Source organism: Microtus oregoni, unplaced genomic scaffold (assembly GCF_018167655.1).
Source record: "Microtus oregoni isolate MIOR12 unplaced genomic scaffold, Mior012 000077F_ref0000221, whole genome shotgun sequence".
NCBI classification, from domain to species: domain Eukaryota; kingdom Metazoa; phylum Chordata; class Mammalia; order Rodentia; family Cricetidae; genus Microtus; species Microtus oregoni.
In genome coordinates, this window is record NW_024544029.1 from 5,109,622 (window position 1) to 5,134,680 (window position 25,059).

Consider the following 25,059-nt stretch of genomic DNA (forward strand, 5'->3'; position numbering starts at 1 on the left):
TACCTTCCCCTTTGTTCCTCAACTGAATGTTCTCCACAGAGGCCAGTTGCTTACGGCTGGACCGCTTTAAAAAGGCAATTAACATAATGTAAGGAAGCCTCACAAACTGAAGGGGCCATAATTCAAATTATGCTTTAAATGGTGTGAGCTGGGAACCATGAAAAGGGACGATTATTTGGTGGGCATTTAAAATTTGTTTTCCTAAAGCTTCGGGTATGTTTCCTTTTCATCCTGGCTTGAGAGGCATGGGCGAAGGTCTCCCAGAGAAGAGGCGCAAGGGAGAAGATTACGCATAACTTACTGGAAGCACAGAGAGCAGCTTGATGTTGAGAGCCAGGCTGGGTGGGTGCCAGGAGACATCCCAGGGGAATGGTGCTGCCTAGCAACCGACACACAGAGAGCTGACCTAGCCTTTTCTCACCGCTGACTGCTGGCTCCCAAAGTCTAGCAGAGGGCTGCACTGAAAGGCCCAGTATGCTTAAAAGCTATCATGGCAACTCCAGAGCAATCTGAATTCTGAGAAAATAGAAGGGAAAGAGAGATGGTGTATCCATCAGCTCTCCGTGGAAGGACTGTTTGGCTTGGGTGGGACATTTCTTGAGACAGCTCCACACGGCCAGACATTCGGTGTCACCATTCTACCTGTGCCTTTGAAATGACCGATTTGGATCCAAACATCCCCAAATGCTTCCTAGATACTTCATGGGGGTGGGGAAAGACATAAAGAGCACATCGTTTTAGCTGGCAAATTTAGGTTTAACAATGCTTTTTCTAGGCGGTGGTGGTGTACGCCTTTAATCCCAATACTCCGGAAGCGTAGACTGAGTTCAAGGTAAGCTTGTCTGCAGAGGGAGTTCCAGGACAGCCATGGATACACAGAAAGCCCTGTCTTAAAAACCAGCACCACCACCCAAAAGAAAACCATTGTTTTTGTATAGCCAGAACTGAAAGTCAGAGGCAAGGGTCGGTGGGCACACAGGGCAAAGGAAGAAAGAATTCAAGATGCTTTCCTAACTAATCCTCAGTGGTCATCTTACTGATGAGAAATCTTAGGTCAGAAAAGCAGAGTCCAAAGAAGCAGAATCTGGTGGTGACAGAGAGAGGCTGGAAGCCAGGCATGTTCACCCCTCAGCTGAAACTGACTCGCTACAGCACGTTATAGGTCTGGACAAAGGAAAGCACAGAGCAGGAGAGCTGGAACTCAGTGCGGTGTCTTGCCCATCCTAAAACCACACATCCATTCTGTTTTCCAATCAGCTCTTAATTTTTAATCTTTCCTTTGGAAATATGATATTTAAGCATACTAGAGAGTAGGCATGGGGGTGGGTTATCATCTCACAGATAAGCAAGTATGCTTATCTTATGATGGTGGTGTGGGTCCTGCACAGCCTGATGGCCTTCTAGGCACTGTCAGCTACCGCAGTCACATATTCCTGGGGACAGCAGTAATTCCTCTTCTCTATAGCAACCCCCCCCCCGGAGATTTTCATAGGATGCAGTCCAGGAACCACATGAGACACAAAGACTTCTGCCCTTCAAAACAAGCTGGTCGACGCAGCTTAAAGTAATAAGGAGAGGGCCATGGTAACTGACTTAATGTAAAATGTAATAACAGGGTGTCTGGAGCTTGGCCTTGGGTCTTTAATTACTCTCTCTTCACCTTTATTATTGTCTTAGACACACTGTCGCCTCAGCTACGGAGCTTTGGGTGCAGGAATTTTGTTTGTCCTTTGAGAACATGCATTCAAAAGAAAAACCACACAAATTGCAACTTTTTATGGAAAGGTTTATGAACTTTTTATTTCCTGTGCCTGAGTGTTTAGCCTGCTGTACGTGTGTGCTTCATGTGTATGCGAGGTAGCTGAGGAAGTCGGAAGATGACATCAGGTCTCCTGAAACTGTAGTTACAATGGTGAGCCACCACACGGGTGCCGGGGATTGAACCTGGGACCTCTGAAAGAGCAGCCAGTGCACCTGGCCGTTGAGCCTCGGGGACTTTCTCCTATTGGTTCTTGGTAAGTTACTGGTAGCAGCACACAGAGTAGGCATCTCTGTTCTGTTTAATCGTCAGTGCTTGTTTCTGGAGACCTACACTGTCAAAGGAACCCTCCTGGTTCCTCACCTGGCCTCCACAGGAAGTGCTAGGATGCTTCTCAAATGTTGGGAAGTCTAATGTTCCCAGTAAATATTTTATAATAATTATCTATGTAAGCACATTAGGGTTTTGTTTGTTTGTTTAAGATTTTATTATTTTTGTGTGTGAGTGTGTGCTTTTGTCCCCAAAGAGGCCAGAAGTGAGATCTGAATTACCAGCCCCCAGCAGGAGTTACAGGCAGGTGTAAGTCTCCTGTTGCGGTGCTGGGAACCAAACTCAGGCCCTCTGAAGTAGTAAGTGCCCTTAACAGCTAAGCCATCTAGATCCTCAGCCCCCAGATACACTAACTTGCTTCAAGCCAAGTTTCCAAATCTCTTATGTATTTGAAAAGAACCTGTCATTTTTATTAGTATTATTGTGTGTGTGTGTGTGTGTGTGTGTGTGTGTGTGTGTGTATGTGTGTTGTGTCATCCTAGGGACTGAACCTAGGGCCTCAAGAATATTAAGCAAGCTTTCTACCGCTGAGCTGTATACTCAGCTGTTATTACTTTTAAAATTATATTTTGCCTTTTGAAGCAGAATCTCACACTGTAGCCCAGGCTGGCCTGGAACTGTCCTGGGACCTCTTGCCTCTCTGAAGCTCTACATGCCATTCACAAGAAGTAGGCACGTTACATGTTTTCTATGTTTCTGCTAGTTTTTCTTTTTGAGATAGAGCCTCACCCTATAACCCAGGAAGGCTTGAAATTTTATTTCTATGTTAATTTTGGGCGTTAAGACATGGACAAGAGAGATGAGCCATTTGCTCGATGACGGAGAGATAGCTGGGACTGGAGTGTAGCTGAGTCCCAGAACTTATGACTTAAAGATGACTTAATTATGTTCCTACTCTCAATACATGTATAATCTAGTTGAGGGAAACATGACTAAGCCACATCATCAGAAGCCCAGTGAATTATGTAACATAAGCATATATAATTAAGTGCTAAGTTAGATACTTTCGACTGAGGGCTTCAGGAGAACGTGGACTGGGAAAGCAAGATCTTAGGGAGGAATGACCTTGAAGCTGGCTTTGAATGACCTCTGAGATGTGCTTGAAGAAAGTGGTAGAAGAGGGGTGAACAGGACCTTGCCCTAGAGGATGAAGCAGCCGTCCTGTCATCCTGCCCTGCTAGGGGAAGCCGGTGGGACTGGCTGCTCCAGCTTCGAAGGCCTGTAAGGCAGAGTTTAAGCTTACAGCACTGACAAGAAAACCGTCACTAGAGACCTGGATCAATGGAGCAATGCAACAGAAGGGTGTTCAAAGAGCATGTGTTTGTTTGCTAGCTTTGGCGACTCAGATCTGTAACCCAGCACTTAGGACGCTGACCCAAGAGGATTGCTGCAACCGAGGCCAGCCCAAAACCACAGAGTAGGGGAAAAGGAAAGGTCCGGAGAGGTGACACACGAGCTGATCTCTGACACAATTGGCTTTCTTAGTGGAAGTCGTCATCTTGGCAAAGTAAAGGCACTGGGTCTGGTGTTAGAGAGAATCCTGCATGCCAGGCTGAGCTCAAAAAGATCAACCTGTTGCTGAGGGCACAGGAAGAGGGAGAAAGAAACCTAAATACAAATAATTGAGTTTAGGTAGAAGACCTCAGCCAGAAAATAATTTAATGTTTTAAAATTTATTATGTATCCAGTGTTCTGCCTACATGTATCCCTGAAGGCCAGAAGAGGGCACCAGATCTCATTTCAGATGGTTGTGAGCCACCATGTGGTTGCTGGGAATTGAACTCAGGACCTCTGAACAGCTAGTGCTCTTAACCTCTGAGCCATCTCTCCAGCCCCAGAACAGTATTTAATATTACAATGTGTGTGTGTGTGTGTGTGTGTGTGTGTATGTGTGTGTGTGTGTGTGTGTTGTGCAAGCATGTGTATACCACAGTGCATATGCAGAGGTCATAGGACAACTATATCTTGAGTCTTCTGGACCCAGTGTAATTATTCATTCTGGGTTACAATTGACTGTCACACCTTCATGTGGTACTAGGATTGTAGATGGATTTTTTAGTTTGTTTGTTTTGTTTTGTTTTATCGAGACAGGGTTTCTCTGTGATTTTGGAGCCTGTCCTGGAACTAGCTCTTGTAGACCAGACTGGCCTCGAACTCACAGAGATCTGCCTGCCTCTGCCTCCTGAGTGCTGGGATTAAAGGCATGTGCCACCACCGCCGGGCTCGTAGATGGATTTTTTTGGGGACCAACAGCTCACAAAAAAAAAATGATATGGAGACTTATCTTTAACTATGAAAGCTTAGCCTATAGCTTAGGCTTGTCCCACTGGCTCTTATAACTTAAATGAACCCATTTCTATTCATCTGTGTACTGCCATGTGGCTCCTGCCTTTCACCTCTCCTCCTGCATGCCCTGCTTCCTCTGCACCAGGCTAGTGACTCCACCTTTCTTCTTCCCAGAGTCCTTTCTGTCTTCCTGCTGAGCTGTTGACCATTCTGTCCTTTATTCAACCAATCACAATGACACATCTTCACACAGTGTAAAAGAATATTCTGCAACAGGAGATTGTACATGCTATGTAACTATTTTACCACCTGAACCACTCTCAAGTCTCCCACTCCTCAGTCAGAGCCAGGCACGATGGCACAGGCCTGTGATCTGAAGGCAGAGGCAACAGGAACATAGTGAGTGTGAGGCCAGCCTGGTCTACATATCAGGTTCCAGGCCAGGGATACACAGATTGACTCCTGTCTCAATAGATAAAACAGAAATGTCGGTATCAAAGCTGAGCACATGGCATTGCTGGTGTCCATGTTGCTTGGCAGACAGAGAGAAGGGAAAGGTTATTTGAGCCCAGGCATTCAAGAATTCCATGAACAACACAGTAAGACTCTCGTCTAAAAAAAGAAAGGAAGGAAGGAAGAAAAGAAAATAGAAGAGAAAAGTTATCTTGGCATTGTTCTCTTTCAGTCTTTTTCTTGTGGCTAGTCCCTTTCTGGCCAGGCTCCTAAGCCATGGCCTGCCTTAGCACCAGAATGTTCTAAAATGCAATTTGGTGGGACAGTGAGATGGCTCAGCACATAAAAGCTCTTGTTACCAAACCTGAACCTGATGACATGAGTTCATTCTCTGGGACCCACATGTTTAGAGGAGAGAACAGACTTCCTCAGGGAGTTCTGTGACCTCCATGTACTGTGGCATATGCTGTGCACGCACATACAGAAAAACAGGTGTGATCTTCAGGGCCTGCGGGGAAGGCTCTTGCAGAAGACCTGGGTTTGGTTTCCAAGACTGTCTAACTCCAGTCCTGGAGGATTAAATGGCTCTTCTTCATGCAAAAAAAAAAAAAAAAAAAAAAAAAAAGCCGGGCGATGGTGGCACATGCCTTTAATCCCAGCACTCGGGAGGCAGAGGCAGGCAGATCTCTGTGAGTTTGAGGCCAGCCTGATCTACAAGAGCTAGTTCCAGGACAGGCTCCAAAGCTACAGAGAAACCCTGTCTTGAAAAGCCAAAAAAAAAAAAAAAAGTTTGTTTTTATGTGTATGGCTGTTTTGCCTGCATGTATGTGTGTGCACCATATGTATGTAGTGCCTGTGGAGGCCACAACCGGGCTTCAGATCCTTCAGAACTGGAGTTGCTATGTTGGTACTGGGAAATGAACCTCAGGCCCTCTGGGAAAACCAGTTCTTACCTGCTAAACCATCTCTCCCATCCCCCAACACCTCTTCTGACCTCCAAGGCTTCCCAGATGTGTGTGGTGCACATAAACACATGCACACATACATATACACATAAACTAAAATTAAAATAATAAACACATGCACACATACATATACACATAAACTAAAATTAAAATAATAAACAAATGCACACTTTTAAAAATGCAGTTTAAGGGGGCTGGAGAGATGGCTCAGCGGTTAAGAGCACTGACTGCTCTTCCAGAGGACCCGGGTTCGATTCCCAGCACCCACATGGCAGCTCACAACTGTCTGAAAATGCAGTTCCATGAGATCTGACACCTTCACACCAACAAACATAATAAAGTTAAGTAAATAAATAAAAAAAATTTTAAAAAAAAATGCAGTTTAAGGGATTGAAGAGATGATCCCATGGTTAAGAGAATTGGCTCTCACAGAAGAGCCTGGCTTGGTTCCCAGCACCCATGCTACTAACTGCTGTCGCAAGGATCTGATGAGCCTTCTGGCCTCCCAAGGAACTGGACATACATATGGTACACATACATACATGAAGACAAAATGTTTATTCACATAGAATAAAATAGGAAAAAAAGTAAAAAAAAAAAAAACAACTATAGTTGGGTGTAGTGTCACAATCCTTTAATCCCTTCTCTCAGAAGGCAGAGGCAGGGATCTCTGTGAGTTCGAGGCCAGCCTGGTCTACAGAGTGAGTTCCAGGACATTCAAAACAAAACAAACCCCCAAAATAAATAAGAAAGAAAAACAACCAAACAACCAGTTTGGATCACATACGTCCTTGCTTCCTATGAGGCCCCAATGAGACTCCTCCCCTCTTTTTTTTTTTTTTTTTTTTTTTTGGTTTTTCGAGTCAGGGTTTCTCTGTGGCTTTGGAGCCTGTCCTGGAACTAGCTCTGTAGACCAGGCTGGTCTCGAACTCACAGAGATCCGCCTGCCTCTGCCTCCTGAGTGCTGGGATTAAAGGCGTGTGCCATCCTCCCCACTTTTCATATTTTCACCAATCTCCTTTTTCTGAGGTTTTTACTTTGTTTTTCTTTTTCTTTTCTTCTTCCTCTTTCTTTTCTTTCTTTTTCTCTTCCCACTTTTGTTTTGTTTTGTTCGTTTGTTTGTTTGAGACAGTGTGTCTCTGATGCCCTGGTTGCCCAGAGATCCCCCTGCCTCTGCTTCCAGAGTGCTGAGATTCAGGCTCTAATAGTGACTCTTGCTTATAGTTCCTCAAACCAAGGTCACAGCCATCCAGGGCCACTCCTGAGCCTGTTGTCCCCAAGAGTCCAGCGCTATTTGGTGACTCAGCCTCTATTGTAAGAGCTCTCTGCAAGGAAAGTAGTTCAGAAAATACTGTCCTCGCCTGAGAATTTCTTCCTCGGTGAAAGAAGGATTTTCTTGACCAGTGTGGGATGGGGCTACACCAAAGGAAGCCAGGCTAGGACTCAGGAATCAGCAGGCTCTTGTTCAGTGTCAGGGTTTAGTGGCTGCTAATTTAACTGCCTCTGGCTTGTCAGTTCCACCCCACATTTGCTTACCCCACCCCCCATGAAGCTGTTAGATTAGATGATCTCATTCATATATATTCATGTATATGTGTATATATATGCATATGCGATTATATATGTGTGTATACATCTCTGTGTTTGGTAGGGTCATGATGTTGGGTGTTACACACTTCCAGCACTTGGAGGGCAGAGGCAGGTGACTCTCTGAGTTCTAGGCCAGCCTGGTTTACATAGATTATTCCAGGTCAGCCAGAGTTACATAGTGAAACCTTATCTCAAAATAATATTTGTTTGTTTGTTTAGTTTGGTTTGGGTTTTTTTGTTTGTTTGTTTTGTCTTTTTCCGAGACAGGCTGTCTCTGTAGCTTTGGAGCCTATTCTGGAACTCCCTCTGTAGACCAGGCTGGCCTCAAACTCACAGAGATCTGCCTGTTTCTGCCTCCTGAGTGCCGGGATTAAAGGTGTGCGCCCCCTCTGCCCAGCTCTCAAAATAATGTTTTTACTCAGTTATTTATTTTCTGTGTATGCCACCGTGTGTGTGTGTGTGTGTAGTCAGTGTGTGTGTGTAGTCAGTGTGTGTGTGTAGTCAGTGTGTGTGTGTGTGTAGTCAGTGTGTGTATGTGTGTGTAGTCAGTGTGTGTGTGTAGTCAGTGTGTGTGTGTAGTCAGTGTGTGTGTGTAGTCAGTGTGTGTGTAGTCAGTGTGTGTGTAGTCAGTGTGTGTGTGTAGTCAGTGTGTGTGTGTGTAGTCAGTGTGTGTGTGTAGTCAGTGTGTGTGTGTGTAGTCAGTATGTGTATGTGTGTGTAGTCAGTGTGTGTGTGTGTGTAGTCAGTGTGTGTGTGTAGTCAGTGTGTGTAGTCTGTGTGTGTAGTCAGTGTGTGTGTGTGTAGTCAGTGTGTGTGTAGTCAGTGTGTGTGTGTGTAGTCAGTGTGTGTGTGTGTAGTCAGTGTGTGTGTAGTCAGTGTGTGTGTGTGTAGTCAGTGTGTGTGTAGTCAGTTTGTGTGTGTAGTCAGTGTGTATGTAGTCAGTGTGTGTGTGTAGTCAGTATGTGTGTAGTCAGTGTGTGTGTGTAGTCAGTGTGTGTGTAGTCAATGTGTGTGTGTAGTCAGTGTGTGTGTAGTCAGTGTGTGTGTAGTCAGTGTGTGTGTAGTCAGTGTGTGTGTGTGTAGTCAGTGTGTGTGTGTGTGTGTGTGTGTGTGTAGTCAGTGTGCGGGACAGTAGTCTTCCCTTCCGTCATGTGGGGTCTGCGCATGGAACTCGCATCTTTAGGCAGTGACCTTACCCACTGAGCCATCTTGCAGGTTTGAGACTAGGTTAGTGCTTGTCTAGCATGTACAATCCCTAGGTTAGATCCTCACCTGAATAAAACTGGCTGTGGCGCACACACTCCAAGTTCAAGGTCGTCCTCAGCCGCAGTGCTGAAGAGGGAAGCTGAGGTACAAGAGACCCTGCTGAAACAAAGAAAGGGAAGACAGAAAGAAGAGAAGAGGGGAGTGTGCCCACCTACTCCCTCGGAGGCTTGCAGAAAAAAACAAAAGTCACAGTGTTAACTATGAACAACATAAAGTATCACGAAACAATAGTCCCATAGCCTGCCTGTTCAGGCGCTCGGTTTCACAATATTGAGGATAAGGAAACTCGGACTGCCAGGAGCTTTTACAAAAAGAGCCAAAGAAAGCAGGGAACAGATTGGAAGCCCATGGGGATATTTCTGTCATCTGTTGACTAGGATGAGGGGTTCTGATCCCAAAGGCATTACGGCGGGGTCATGCCAGAAAGAGCAATCTGTCAGATCTAGTTAGAGGAGAAGACAGTGAACAGTGGTACCCAGCTCCTAACTGACAGTCCATTTAACGAGGTGGAGGAGTCAGGTGGGATGTGTGTTTCCTGTGCTTGAAAGTGGGTCCTTCCGATCAATTCTTTCTTCAACTCAACGTGTAAGACATGTCTAACCGGATTCTCATTTACCTCACCAGAAATCTCCAGATCTCTTGGCTTTTTAAATTCGTGGGCGTCCAGCAATGGCAGAAGAGAGCTTGGGTCTGTTTCTGAGGTGAGGCTGACGCAGGATTTGGTTACATCGTGAGTGGCTTGGACGTGGCGATGTGTGCTAGGTTCTTCTTTGTATGAGGTATCCCAGTGACTTTAGCATTTCTCTCTTTGAAGTCCTGTAATACGAGCTTACCATTCAGCTGCTGAAACTTTAGAGCCATCTGAAATTTTATTAGTCAAGAGTAAACACATTGTAAGATGCAAATGTATTTAATTGTAGTTTTGATTTGTACTTTAAATGGCCTCTCTCATCAGGGTGATTTATTTCTTGTATCAAAACTGGGTTTCGTGGGGGGAAGAGAGATCTATTTTTTAAAATCCTGTTGAGTGTGTTTCTTAAATTAAAAATGAATTACACAATTGATGCTTAAAAATATACATTTGCACAATCTAATATTTCAAATAAGCAAGGCCTATCTGTTAAGCTAATATACCAAATTCCGATGCTTTATTAATTTAATGCGGCCATCTCTGGTGTGGGAATTTAGTAGTGAGCAAAGTACAGCGTAGTGTGGGGCATACAGGTGTCCTAAAGGTAAAAGAGGAAGAGCTAGCAGGGAAGGGTAAGCAGCAGAGTGGAACTTGCCTGTCCCTGTTGTCATGGCATTTCAGTGGCCCGCATTTCTATTCTCTTCACTCAGTGGTGAAGGGGATTAGTCCAGCAACACAAAGAGATGCAGCCAAGAGCCCAGAATGTCAGAACTCCTCCGGTTGAGATAGGAAACACTAAATACTCAAAACCACTGAATTCATAATAAGGTGTTAACCCGACGTCTGTCTTCTGGTCTCTCGGTCTCCATGGATACGGATGAGGCCAAGGCTGTTAGCCTGGTGTGTTCACACCACTTCCTTTCCTGCGTGTGGGTGATCTTTTATTTTCTTTAAAAAAAAGTTTATTAGAATTTATGTATTTTGATCTTTTATTTTCTGACAGTGTCTGCTCCCCCACCCCCATCCTTTGTTCCTTTTCTTCTGCACACCCATTACGTTAATAAACTCAAGCCTGTCCAGGCTTCAGTAGTCAAGGATGTCCGTGCATTCGTGCCGTGCCCTCACTGTTTTGTGTGACCCTTAGAAACAGAAATGGTTCCATGCTGTACTTTCTGTTTGACTTGTTTTTTGTCTGCTCCGTTGGAGCTCCTTTCATGGGTTGTTTGCATCTCATTCCTTCTGGCTGCAGCACAGGGTGTCAGTGGCCACCCTCGCTTGGTTTTACTCACCCTCGTGCCTGCGCTCTAGAAATGACTTCATGGCGTAAGTCAACACCTAACTGGGTTTGTGTTCCCCCGGGGCAGGTTGGAACAGGCTTTATGGCTGATCAGAGCGTTACTAGCAACAGACAGGAATGGAGGAAGGAACCCATCTCGGCACCCTGAGCCCCAGGCCTGTGCATTTGTTATACCCCTGCCTCCCGATTGTTAACCCACCACTGCCCAGTCATTTGTTCCTGTGTCTGAGACGTTAGTAACGGACTCCCAAGGGTGGTGCTGAGACTCTGATGTGAAGTAGCACACAGAAAGACCAGCAAGCCTGGGTACTGAATTGTGCTTGCACTTCTCTTTTTTTTTTTTTTGGTTTTTCGAGACAGGGTTTCTCTGTGGCTTTGGAGCCTGTCCTGGAACTAGCTCTTGTAGACCAGGCTGGTCTCGAACTCACAGAGATCCGCCTGCCTCTGCCTCCCGAGTGCTGGGATTAAAGGCGTGCGCCACCATCGCCCGGCTTTGCACTTCTCTTGAGACGGCCTTTCCTTTCAAACGGAGCTATGGGTGTGACCTGGATGCCCTGGAAAGGTGACATAGTGCTGCGCACCTGTAATCCAAGCCCTCGGGAGACTGAAGAAGCCAGCTTTGTCTAACACAAAACAAAGCAAAAACGCCACACAGCACGCAGCGAGAACAACAGCAACAGACGAAAACTATACTAAAGGAAGGAGAGACTGGCTGCTCAGTGATGCGGATTAGCTGTGGCTGGGGTGATGTTTGTCTCATATAAAATAAGGGTAACAGGAACGTGTGGCCTTTTCCAAGCCCCACCTCATTCAGCCCTCACAGCTGCCCTCTATGGCCTGCAATTCTGGAAGAGAGGACACAGGAACGGAAAGTACTTAGCACAGTTTGGGTGTAATGATGTGTGTGCTGCTAGGCTGTGCAGACGTGTGGTCTAAACTCCGGATAGAGCATTCACGGTCCCTTTAATGCTTTTGTGAGTTGCTCTGTTTCTTTTGACGTGGTCTCAAGTAGCTGAGGCTGTCTTTGAATTCCTGATCCTCCTACTTCTGTCTCTTGAATGCTGGGAATACATGTGTGTGCCATTGCACCTGGCTAATGTGTTTTTACAAAACATAACTTCTTGGGGTGCCTGCTGCATGTCTAATGCCTTGCTGTATATGTGGAAAATATAAAGCACAGGCTGGATATATCTATATCTATCTCTATCTCTATCTATATCTACGCACACGCCTTTAATCCCCAAACTCGGGAGGCAGAGGCAGGTGGATGGATCTCTGTGAGTTCGAGGCCAGCCTGGTCTACAACAACTAGTTCTAGGACAGGCTTCAAAGCTACAGAGAAACCCTGTCTTAAAAAACCAAAAAAAAAAAAAAAAAAAAAGAAAAGAAAAAGTTTAAAACAGAGATTTTTGTCCATAAAATTATCATTTTGATTTTTAAATATGAGGTAATATATTTTGAGAATTTTGAGCCCCACAGTTGAAAACTCTGCTAGAGACCCACTGTAGAGGTAACTGACTTCAGCCAACACAGGCAGAATTATGAACATTCATGCTCAATATCTGTTTAAATTTTCCTTTGACTACAAAGGTAAATATAAACCCATGACATCTGCCCGTTTGTTCTAGCTGGACCTCACCTGTGAAAGGGAGCCTTTGGGAGGGTCTCTCCAGGGCTAACCAGCAGGTCGTAGGGGCTGCCTGAGGCTGAGGCAGCTGCCCAGCAGCTGCCCCGTCCCCGCCCTCAGCTCGCCCGCGGTATGCAGATATCCCATTGTTTTGAGCACAACACAAGCGGATATTTAGCTGGCTGGTGAAATCCAGGAAGAACTATTTTAGCTGTGCTATTCACGCAAAGAGCCTGATTTGTGGGTAATGTTCAGGAAACAAACCTGTGTGGTTTCAGAACTGGCTGCTTAGCCCTCTCCACTCAGAGAACTCTTTCTCTAATCTACAGAACCTGTTTTTAGGGTGTGTGCAAGCGACTCAACTCATCCCAGCCCCAAACTGAAATTCCAATTCGATAAAAAAAGATCATTTCAGCTGTTGGAAGCCACTTGTGAATTTCGGCCTGAAAACCAGTCGGCAGCAGATGGGCAGAGAGCTTGGGCTGGGTGACTCTGAGGCCTGAGCCAGCCGGTTCGCCTTAATTCCAGGCTTAGCTCAGAGAGAAACAATGTGGAATGCTTTTCTTTTAAAGGGGCAGTGCTACATTTTTCTTTTTGTCTTGTCTTTTGGTTTTGTGTGTTATTTATTTGAAGCATTAGAGATTGAGCTCGGTCCTACCCACCAAGCATTCTCCATTCTTTTCTTGTTGACAGAGTTTCACTTTGCAGCCAGGTTGGCTTGAGGTCCTCCTGCCTTGGCCCCCAGAGTGCTGGGTACAGGTGTGCCCCGTTATGCCCAGTTTGAATTACTTTGTTTGCTTTGTTTTATTTTTTTCCAAGATAGAGTTTCTCTGTAGCTTTGGAGCCTGTCCTGGAACTAGCTCTTGTAGACCAGGCTGGCCTCGAACTCACAGAGATCCACCTGCCTCTGCCTCCCAAGTGCTGGGATTAAAGGCATGCGCCACCACCGCCCAACTGGGAGACAATTTTGAATTTAAGTCTGGATCAAGGATGTGGGGCTACAAAGATCCTCCATTTTGAGGCAGTGACACAGCAATAAGAAAGGACTAAAGAGGCTGAAAGCTCTGGCCTGACTGGAGACCTGACTTTTTTGTTGGGTGGGCCAATGACCTGGCTCCAGGACCACCTCTAGGAAGCAGGTCACCAGACGCCATTCTAAAGAGAAGATGGACTAAATATACCTTAATGAGATAATGCCTTTCCTTCCCAGAATTTCTACCTCAGCAGGGTAGTTGCAGGGCTACACCTGGCCAGTTTCATAAACCAGAAGAGACACTCACTATCCCACAGGAGCAGTGGCTCTGGCAGGCCTGCACTTTCCCCCAGTTCCCGCTGCATTGATTACCTTCCTGAAGCTAGCCACAGGGTCTGTTCCCTTATTTGGCCAATCCCTCCTCCTGAGGCTGACTACCAAGGTCCAGCTATCAAAGTATTGAAATCCAGCAATCAGAAGCCCCCTTCGGCTCACTTAAATTAACATGCCCAATTAAAATTAAACACCTCATCCCAAGGCAGGGCTTCCCCTCCTACCTTTTACAAGGGTCATTTTCCTGTAAGCCAGTTTCCTCTCTATCCAGAGGCAGTCTTTGTCGTCCCCCCCCCCCCCCCGGACAAATACCCCTTCCCCAGTGCCCCTTCTCCCTTGTCCCCCACCCTCTATCTCCCGTCCATCCCTCACCCCTCCCCTCTGTCCCTCTGGGGCAATCTCCTTTGTGCTGAGAACTTGGTCTTGGGGTCCTGAGCTGCCAGGTTTCCTTTCAAAGCCTACCTGCTTCTCTGAACTTAGGAAAGGTAGTTTTTCTCCTCTCTCTTGCTCAAAGTGTCTGCCTCGCTGCTGTAGTTTCTGACCTCCGTGTCAGCTTAACTCAAATGGATTTTTTTTTGTGTGTGTTTTTCCCTTTTCCATTCTCCTCTGGGCAGGAGATTTACAGCTTGTCTGCCTGGCCTTGCTTTGGTTGTAACTGCTAATAAAATTGTTCCCGAGCTTACATTTGAGTCCATTCTGAAGTTATCTTATTAAGGAGACCTAAGAGCCCCAAAAGGGGCTGCCAGTTCCTCCAGGATTGTGAAGATGGTTCACTGGGCATTTTTTTATTTTATTTATTTGTTTTTGTGACAGGGTTCCTAGCTGCCCTGGAACTCACTCTGGCCTCAACTTCACAGAGATCCATCCACCTGCCTCTGCCTCCCAAATATTGAGATTAAAGGTGTGCACCAACATTGCCCAGCAGCTTTTCAAGAATAATTCAGAATACGTGGCTGTGGTGGCCCAGCCCTGCCAGCTGCTGCACTAGGGACATGAATTCTCACTAAATTATGATTCCTGTCTTTTTATCATAGCTAAGGTGGAGCCAAGAGGTGGTCTTTGGCTAAATGACCTGACTAACCCTAACTGGGATTTTGGAGGTTTAACTTTTTTTTCTTTTTTACTCTTGACACCCACATCATACACAAACAATAACAATAAACAAAATTCAAAAAAAAATTTAAAGAGACCCTGTTTCCAAAAAAATAATAATTGTGTGGTATGGGGTCCCCACCCATTCTGCATCTGTCAGAGCTCTTCCTTGTGTAACAGGTTTTTTCTCTGAGGTTCGCTTAGGCCCCTGCACTCCTCAACACACTAATTTTGCACATGGAGAAAGGAATGCGTGTGATGGCTGGAGTCTTTCTCTCCTGGTGAGGCTTCGAGTTCCAATCAAGGCTGAATTGCCTCTTCTAAAGGTGAGCTTTGTATTTTACTTCATTTTAAGGAGAAGGACACAGAAAAATTTGTCTGGAAGTTGAGATTAAAATCGCCAAGGGTGGGGGATTAAAATTGCTGCAGTGAGCACAAGGCCTTGGGTTTTGCACTCCTGAAGGAGAAAAGCAGAACGCACAGCAGGTTAGAATTCTTAATATGGTTAGACCTTGCTTGTCAGAGTTCAGGGCTCTGGAAGATTCGAGGCTCAGAGCGGTATCAGTGAGGAATTTATTTTGCCTTCCTTCTTGGGAGCAGCTGGTGGTGCTGGAGGAGGAGGAGGTGAGAGAGAGGGGGAAGGGAGGAGGAAGAGAGACAGAGAAGAGAGAACTCTTCTTTTTCTTTCTTTTTCCTGTTTTTTGTTTTTCCGAGACAGACAGGGTTTCTCTGTATATAGCCCTGGCTGTCCTTGAGTTCGCTCTGTAGACCAGGGTGTCCTGGAAGAGACCTTCAACAACAAAGAAAAAGCGGCTCCCCTCCCCCCTTCAGTGAAGAAGGGCTTGGCTTTGTGTGAGCCAGACTTCCTCTGGGGACTCCTCCAGGGAGGCTCAAGCCCCGTCCTGCCTTAGTTTAGTGACCTTTGGTTCAGTAGTCCAGGGTCAAATCAGGAGAAGTGTGCCTGCATCGTCTCCTAGTTTTTAGCTGCTCTGTTCTCGTACCTTCTCCCTGAAGGACGCTTTCAATAGAGTTACAGGGAGGCATTCCCTTCTTCCTCTCTGCAGATAAACAAAAGTTTATCTGCCTTATTCACTAAAAGTTACTAAATATCAGCTTTCGTCCTCCAAACAAAGGACTCCTGGTGTTCATCTAGAATCCCTCCCTTTCCCACACCTTTGTCTATTGGTCTGTTTTGTGGCCCACTGGGTTAACCAGCGGTGCCTTTGTGACCTAAACCGTTTGCTACTTTTCATTGGAACACGGTGGACTGGGTGGGTATACAGCTAATGCTGCCTCTCTTCCAGGCTGCATTCGTGGTCAGAGTTCAGAGGGGAAGTACGGCCTCAAGGGCCTCCCCGATCCCTGGTATATTGCTGGCAGCCCTGGCCTACTGCGCGATTGCAGGTTCTAGTGTCCAATGGAAGCGCCCATCTGTGGGTCTGCATTCTCTTGCTGGAACTAAAACGAAATTGTGTAAGATTCTTAAAACTCAAAACTCGTAGTGGAAGTCTCTAAGGAAGACTTAATCGTTGGACCAGGCGAAAGCTGTGCTTGAAAAGGCACCTGCACAATGACGCCAACAGAAGGAGGAGCTCATCTGGCTTCATCCGCAGAGTTCCCGACAACCAGGCCGGCTCAAGAGCAGATAGCAGCCCGTCATCTTCCTGCTGGCTTCAGCCATAGGGGGAAAAGGTGGTACCACAATCCACTCTTCCAGTGGATGGTGATGACGTGTTCTAAGGAGATGAGTGCAGAGGCTCCTGTCAAATGAGTGAGGAGAAAACGGAAGTGGGGAGAGGAGGCGGGACTCCAGAGATCTCACCGCACCGTTCCTAGAATAAAAATGACAGGAAGAAATGACTAGCACTTCCACGTTTAGAATGCCATGCCCTGTTCATATTTCAAGTCTGCCTTATAACCTCTTTTAATAGTTAGTAAGTCCCATTAATACAAGGTAAAATAAAATTAAAGCAGACCCCTATCAGGTTCCGTTTTTCCATTCTCCACTAGAGTTGTCTAAAATGGCAATGTTATCATAAAAATCAAACCCATCCTTTTTAACTGTTGGAAGCATTAAAGCCGCTAAAGCCCTCAGGGACATTGCTTTCCCAAACTATAGCAGGCATCAGTTTTCTCTTCCCGGCAGAAGGACCTCTCTGGCTATGTCCTCAGCTTTTTACGTTCTTGCTTAGTGAAGAATGGGCTCTCTGCAATGCGCAGGGTCCACGCCCTGCAGGCAGCTGCCCAGCGCGGTGCTCTTTACCGCTTTGACCAGCAGGCGGCGCTGTCCGGACGCTGCGGCCACTGCCCGGTGTCCACCAGGCCATTTCTGTCGCAGCGGGTGAGCCCGCCGCCATCACGCCTTTGGAGTCGCTATCCCGTTTTCTTTAGTTCCGAAGCATCCTGTCTTTTAAAAATGTTACATTTTATTCTTTTAACGTTTCATATATTTATACAACATGTATTCATTGTATCTATCCACCATTATCTCCCTTACATTTTATTTACTTCTCTGTGGGTTTTGCAGCGCCTGAGCCCTGAGCCTTGTGCACCATAGCCAAGGATTGTACCACTGACCTGTATCTCCAGTCCCATTGTGCTTTCATGACGATTGCTATTTGAAAACATGGCCAGGCCAAATGGTTCAGGGGATAGAAGTACTTAACAGCTCAAGCCTGCTGATTGAGACTGATTCCTCGAATACACTTGGAAAGAGATTACTGATATTGCAAGTACCAACGGTACATTACCCTCCACAGTACTCCCACCCAAATAAGACAGACAGACAGATTTAAAACTTGCCTGTTAGCCGGGCGGTGGTGGCGCACGCCTTTAATCCCAGCACTCGGGAGGCAGAGGCAGGCGGATCTCTGTGAGTTCGAGACCAGCCTGGTCTACAAGAGCTAGTTCTAGGACAGGCTCCAAAAACCACAGAGAAACCCTGTCTCGAAAAAACAAAAAAAAAAAAAACAAAAAAAAAAAAAAACAAATAAAACTTGCCTGTTGGTACTTTTCAAAAAGAGAGAAACTTAGGACTGAAGCGAAAACTCAGCAGTATAGAGTCCTTACTGATCTTTCAGAGGACCAAGTTTGATTCCTGCTCCGACATTCACGTGGTTCACAACTGCCTGTAACTCCATTTCTAAGATTTCAGATGCCTCTGGCCTCTGTAAGCACTGTATGCAGGTGGTACACATAAACTCACAGAGTTATGAACACATAATAAAAATAATAAATAAATAATTTTTAAAAAGTGCTTTCTCGAGACAGGGTTTCTTTGTGTAGCTTTGGAACCTGCCCTGGAACTCACTCTGTAGACCAGGCTGGCCTCAAACTCACAGATATCCACCTGCCTCTGCCTCCTGAGTGCTGGGATTAAAGGCGTGCAGCACCACTCCCGGCTAGATCCTTTTTTTTTTTTTTTTTTTTTTTTTTTTTTTTTTTTGGTTTTTTGAGACAGGGTTTCTCTGTGGTTTTGGAGCCTGTCCTGGAACTAGCTCTTGTAGACCAGGCTGGTCTCGAACTCACAGAGATCCGCCTGCCTCTGCCTCCCGAGTGCTGGGATTAAAGGCTTGCGCCACCACCGCCCGGCCCGGCTAGATCCTTTTATTATTATTATTATTTTATTGATATTTATTGAGCTCTACATTTTCCTCTGCTCCCCTCCATGACTCTTCCCTCTTCAATCCTCCCCCAAAGTCCCCATGCTCCCAATTTACTCAGATCTTGTCTTTTTCTACTTTCTACTTCCCATGTAGATTAGATCTATGTAAGTCTCTCTTAGTGTCTGCATTGTTGTCTAAGTTCTCTGGGATTGTGGTTTGTAGGCTGGCTTTCTTTACTTTATGTTTAAAAACCACCTATGAGTGAGAACATGTGATAATTGTCTTTCTGTGTCTGGGTTACCTCACTCAAAATAATGCTTTCTAGTTCCATCCATTTTCCTGCAAAATTCAAGCTGTCGTTATTTTTTTATTTTTTTTGCTGTGTAGTACTCCGTTGTGTAAATGTACCACATTTTTCTTATCCTTCTTTGGCCGAGGAGCATTTAGGTTGTTTCCAGGTTCTGGCTATGACAAACAAAGCTGCTATGAACATAGCTGAGCACATGTCCTTGTGGCACGGTTGAGCATCCTTTGGATATATACCCAAAAGTGGTGTTACTGGGTCTTTTTTTTGTTGTTGTTGTTTTTGTTTTTGAGACAGGGTTTCTCTGTCAAGTATTACTGGGCCTTGAAGAAGGTTGTTTCCTAATTTTCTGAGAAATCGCCATACTGACATCCAAAGGGGGGTTGTACCAGCTTGCACTCCCACCAGCAATGCAGGAGTGTTCCCTTTTCCCCACAACCTCTCCAGCATAAGTTGTCATCAGTATTTTTGATCTTGGCCATTCTTACAGGTGTAAGATAGAATCTCAGAGTTGTTTTGATTTTCATTTCTCTGATGACTAAGGATGTTGAACATTTCCTTAAGTGTCTTTCAGCCATTTTAGATTCCTCTGTTGAGAGTTCTCTGTTTAGGTCTGTACTCCATTTTTTTTTTATTGGATTATGTGATCTTTTGGTGTCCAATTTCTTGAGTTCTTTGTATATTTTGGAGATCATCCCTCTGTCTGATGTGGGGTTAGTGAAGATCTTTTCCCATTCTGTAGGCTATCATTTTGTCTTGTTGACCATGTCCTTTGCTTTACAGAAGCTTTTCAGTTTCAGGAGGTCCCATTTATTAATTGTTTCTCTCAGTGTCTGTGCTGCTGGGGTTCTATTTAGGAAGTGGTCTCCTGTGCCAGTGCATTCAAAGTGTACTTCCCACTTTCTCTTCTATAAGGTTCAGTGTGGCTGGCTTTATGTTGAGGTCTTTGATCCATTTGGATTTGAGTTTTGTGCATGGTGATAGATATGGGTCTATTTTCATTTTTCTACATGTTGATATCCAGTTATGCCAGCACCACTTGTCAAATATGCTTTCTTTTTTCCATGTGATTTTTTTTTTTTTGGCTTCTTTATCAAAGATCAGGTGTTTGAAGATGTGTGGATTGGTATCTGGGTCTTCTATTCGGTTCCATTGGTCCTCCTGTCTGTTCTTATGCCAATACCAGGCTGTTTTCAGTACTGTAGCTCTGTAGTAGAGTTTGAAGTCAGTGATTGTGATGCCTCCAGAAGTTCTTTGATTACACAGGATTGTTTTGGCTATCCTGAGTTTTTTGCTTTTCCAAATGAAGTTGAGTACTGTTCTTTGGAGGTCTTTGAAAAATTTTGCTGGGCATTGCTTTGAATAGATCCTTATTTATTTATTTATTTGGATTTTTCGAGGCATGGTTTCTCCGTAGTTTTTGGTTCCTGTCCTGGAACTAGCTCTTGTAGACCAGGCTGGCCTCGAACTCACAGAGATCCGCCTGCCTCTGCCTCCCGAGTGCTGGGATTAAAGGCGTGTGCCACCACCGCCCGGCAATAGATCCTTTTTTTAAAAAGTGCAAAACATAACGAACAAAGAGCAAATATTTCTAAAAGCAAAAACAAACCAAAACTAGCCTGCATATTGTTATGCTCAGATCACAGTGTCCCCCCAAAACTAACTAGGAGTCCTGTAAGTGAAAGCCAAGAAGCTTTGCTCTTATTCAAGTTCGAAGGTGGACTCTGCATATCCATCCTATTGGCGTGCTCTGAGAGCCCTGGGCTCAGTCGGGAGGGTGGGGTGGGGTGGGGTGTTTATAATAGCAAAGGTTGGGGGGAGGGATTGCTAAGGTTCAGGACCCCTGATTGGCTGACATTTGTCTTGGGCCGTCCTGTTGAAAGCCATGGGTGTGTGCTGGCAGGTGATCCTAGCTATAAAAGTTGAAATGTTAGGAATTTCCTTGGATGGTCTGTTCCTGGGTGGTGCTTGGGTGGTCTCAGTTTGTGACGTTTCTTGGAACCAGTATCGCCTCATGGTAAACTACTGAGAGGGAGCCTGGTAGTGGTGGCACAGGCCTTTAATCTCAGCATTCGGAAGGCAGAGGCAGGCGCATCTCTGTGAGCTAGAGGCCAGCCTGGTCTACAATACAAGAGCTAGTTCCAGGACAGGCTCCAAAGCTACAGAGAGACCCTGTCTCGAACCCCCTCCTCCCCCCAAAAAAAACTACCAATAGGGGGCCTCTACTGAGCTCATCATGGCTGGGTCCTACACATACATATATTGAGTTGTAGTCAACTTTTTTTTTTTAAAGAGTCAACTTTTTTTAAAGACTTCAGCTTTAATTCCACTAATTCTAATAAAAAGAGACGGACACAACAGCAACAAAAAGCAATATATGTCGAACATTAGAATTTCTTTTTTAAAGTCTCCTTCCTGTTTTGTTGTTTTCCCCCCCAGCTCCCCGGCCTTCTGCCAGCGTGGCAGGCACAAGATCTCGAGAAAATTCAGCTGCGCCGCCATCTGCTGGACGTTCGGAGACACTGCAGGAACCCGTAGATAGAACAAAGGGTTGTCAGTGAAGACCTAGCTTTTTGCCCAGGAACTAGTGCCAAATCAAGGATACATTCCGTCTGCTCATCCAAAAACAAACAAACAAACAAACGAAAAAAACACTAACAGACCCTTTGCTAGAAAGGAGTCTCCGTGTTGAGAAGCACTTGGATCTGAACGAACTGGGGTTGATGGCCACACAGAAAGCCCAGGGCTGCTATGGAAAGGCAGAATCCTCTTCATTACCTACATCCATGCTGGGCACTCACTAAAAACTAAAACGTTGTTTTCCATCGCTGCACACAGGGGGTTTCGGGGACAGAAGTCACATTGCCCTTGTTCTCCTGAGTGGACTGCTTTTGCTGAATGGAAATGATTTGAAAGGTGAAAGGTGACAGAAACAAAAATCGATCTGGGGGTTGGAAGGTGCTCAGATGTAGCCCTGGCGGGGTTTCATACGAGATCGCGAAACCCTGCCACCGTTTTCCAACCTCTAGAGTCACTTCTGATTCACTTGAAGATTTTTCTATTTAGCAGCTGCAGACCCTTTTCACACGAGGGACTAACCCCATTTGCAAACACATTTATATATGTGCTTTCAAAGAAACATTGTTTGTTTGAAGCGGTTATTGAAATAGTCCATTCAGCATTGCTGCAAACGCTGCTATAACCCGCACTGCACTCTGAAGTCTCTTGGGGGAACTGGCCAACAGCAGAATGAAGACCAGGGTCCGACTGGCCCACCCACCTGGGAAAATCGGGTTCCACGGCAGAAGCCTTAGTAATGGAAACACATTAACAAAACATAGCTCTGACCCCACGGAGCTATTAACAAAACTAGTTTTTGTATTCTGGAATGAGCTTTCAGTGTTTTTCCTGAAAGAGATAAAATGGCTTGATCAACCATGTGGCCTACCGGAGCCTGGCTGATTACAAAAGCCTTGGGGTCGATGTCAGGTGACTTCCATATTCAGTGTGTTCTAAGGGCCTCCTACATTTCTTCAATAACTAAGCCCTCCAGGGAGAGACTGTCTGGTCCTACTGCTAGAAGAGGTAGCCGTCTCCAGAGTGCTTGGAGAAGATACTACAGCAACCAAGGAAACAAAGAAATGAAAGTTCCCTATAGCAAGTCCTGGATGGACTGTGTCAGAAAATGGAGCATGGTTTTGTCGATTTTTTGTAGTATTTATTTAGTGTGTATACAGTGTTCTGCCTGCACACCAAGTGAGGGCGCACTTCTCACTATAGATGAAAAACAGCCAGTGCTCTGAACCTCTGAGCCATATCTCCGCCCCTTGTCGATTTTTTAAAATTTATTTATTTATTTATTTATTTTTATTTATTATGTATACAATATTCTGTCTGTGTGTATGTCTGCAGGCCAGAAGAGGGCACCAGACCTCACTACAGATGGTTGTGAGCCACCATGTGGTTGCTGGGAATTGAACTCAGGACCTTTGGAAGAGCAGGCAGTGCTCTTAACCACCGAGCCATCTCTCCAGCCCCGATTTTTTAAAATTTAAATAACATTTTTTTCATTTATTTTACATACTGGCTACAGTTTCCCCTCCCTCCTCACACTCCCCCCCCCCCTTTTTTTTTTTTTTTTTTTTTGGTTTTTCGAGACAGGGTTTCTCTGTGGTTTTGGTTCCTGTCCTGGAACTAGCTCTGTCGACCAGGCTGGTCTCGAACTCACAGAGATCCGCCTGTCTCTGCCTCCCGAGTGCTGGGATTAAAGGCGTGTGCCACCATCGCCCGGCTTCTTCAGAAGTGCTTCTTGATTCCAGGGAAGGTAGCAGCTTTGAGGAAAAAGACTGAAACCAAACGCATCGAATTTGGGGAACATACAGGGCTGATCAGAACTAAGTCAAATGACATCTCATGCGATTTCAGAGATGAAAGGTGATTGATTATGTGGCTGGTTATTTTCCAAAATGGAGCTAGCGAAGCCAAGCCTGGTAGGACAGGCTTCTAGTCCCAGCTACCAGGGAGGCTGAGGCAGCGTTGTAGGGTATCCACCAGAGAACACTGCTCAGACATTGATTTGAGCCAATAGAAAATCTTTATTAGTAACCTGGCTACTATACTGAATGTTTGCTTTTGTTTTTCGAGACAGGGTTTCTCTGTAGCTTTGGAGCCTGACCTAGAACTAACTAGCTCTTGTAGACCAGGCTGGCCTCTGCCTCCTGAGTGCTGGGATTAAATGCATGCATCACCACCGTCCGGCTCATACTGGATGTTTGGGATCTCAGTGTAGCGCCAAGCCTTTCTCAGGGTGAGCGGTTGAGCACAAAAACCTTGTCCTGGGTTGACATACTTCATTTAGCAAGAACAGTTAGCCAGAAACAGAACCACAGAAGCCAAAAGGCAAGGTTTATACATTTAGATACTTTCCTAGAACTACGTATGGACTTTGATGGATTAGGTCTTTGTTTTTGTTTTGGCAGGTGGTGCTGTCTATACACTGAGTTTTATGGCCTGCATGGTTCTTCCATCATGGAATCAATTGTGTTGAGGTCTGGGGCCCTGTTACAGCAGGAGATCTCAAGTTCAAGACCTGTCTGGCCACAGAGACCAGAGCTAGTGCAGTCTATGCAAATTCCTAACAAATGCTGCTCCGCTATAGAAGGCAACTTTTAAGGACTGTACTGGGTGGACTGGATGTGGGCTCAGTTGGTAGAGAGTTTGCCTGGCATGCAAGAAGGTGTGGGTTTGAGCCCAAACATCACACAAGCCACGGATATTGGCACACAGTTGGAGTAAGGCAAAGGAGTTTAAGGCCGTCCTTGGCTACACAGTGAATTCAAGTCTAGCCTGGTCTATAGAGTGAGACCATGCCTCAAATAGAAAAATAAGAAAAATGGACAAAAGCCCACTTATTTGCTGTGGTTTTGATAAAACACATCCTTTGTACCACAATAAATAAATATACAAATGTCATTGTGATGGTTAATGCTAAATGTCAACTAGGTAGAATCTATAGTCACCTAGCAGATAGGTCCGCTGGTACGCCTCTGGAGGGTTATCTTGGTTGCTTTGATGTAGGAAGGCCAACCTACTGTGTGTGTGTGTGTGTGTGTGTGTGTGGTGTGTGGTCCCTGGCTGGATCCTGGACTGTGTAAGTGGAGAAAAGGAACTAAGCAGCAGCCTGCGTTCGTTGCTTTTTCCTGACTGTGCATGCAATGTCCCTGGTTCAAGCTCCTGCGATCTGGACTTCTGGGACATGATGGATTGTTGTGTGTGTGGGGGGGAGGATCTCTGCAAACACTGTCCCTGGGAGGCAAAAAGAAAGTCTGCTTTAACAGGATTCAAACTTCCAGGGTCTGACCCAGGGCAGTTTATTTCAGGCATGTTTGTGTGCAGTACAATTTAGAAAAAAGTTTCCTCATGTAACACAATCCTGTGTGCATAATAAAACTCTTCAGGTACATGTCACTGTAAGGATGTGTTCCGTGGATATCTTACAGGCTGGGGAGGATCTGGTGTGATGTCAGTCATAAAGATAGAGCAGAGGTCACCTTGTTAACATTTCGGCCTTCTGGGCTGAAAACAGTTTATAAATCTCTTTTTTTTGAAGAGACAATCCTAGCTGGGCAGTGGTGGTGCAGGCCTTTAATCCCAGTACTCGAGAGGCTGAGGCAGGTGGATCTGAGTTCAAGGTCACCCTGGTCTACGGAGTGAATTTTAGGACAGGGCTGTACAGAGAAACCCTGTCTCGAAACGGGGGGGGGGGGGGGGGGGGGGGGGGGGGGGGGGGGGGGGGAGAGATACCACTTTGTATTTCACATCCCTGGTTTCTTTAGAGCAGAGGTTCTCTTTTTTTGGGGGGGGGGGTTGAGACAGGGTTTCTCTGTGGTTTTGGAGCCTGTCCTGGAACTAGCTCTTGTAGACCAGGCTGGTCTCGAACTCACAGAGATCCGCCTGCCTCTGCCTCCCTAGTGCTGGGATTGAAGGCATGCGCCACCACCACCCAGCTTAGAGCAGAGGTTCTCAACCTGTGGGTTGTGACCCCTTTG

General features: G+C 45.6%; 1 long non-coding RNA gene across 2 annotated transcripts in view; it reads left to right on the forward strand.

The window, feature by feature from the left end:
- Positions 1-23,938, forward strand: part of LOC121441458 — a 40,656-nt gene extending 16,718 nt beyond the window's left edge. The window contains exons 2-4 of one of the 2 annotated variants that reach the window (XR_005973463.1): positions 14,783-14,928; positions 20,951-21,427; positions 23,491-23,938. This is a non-coding gene — a long non-coding RNA (uncharacterized LOC121441458). Of the gene's footprint in view, positions 1-14,782; positions 14,929-20,950; positions 22,268-23,490 lie in introns of those variants that run through there. The other variant, XR_005973462.1, reaches the window with a different exon arrangement.
- The last annotated feature ends 1,121 nt before the right edge of the window (positions 23,939-25,059 follow it).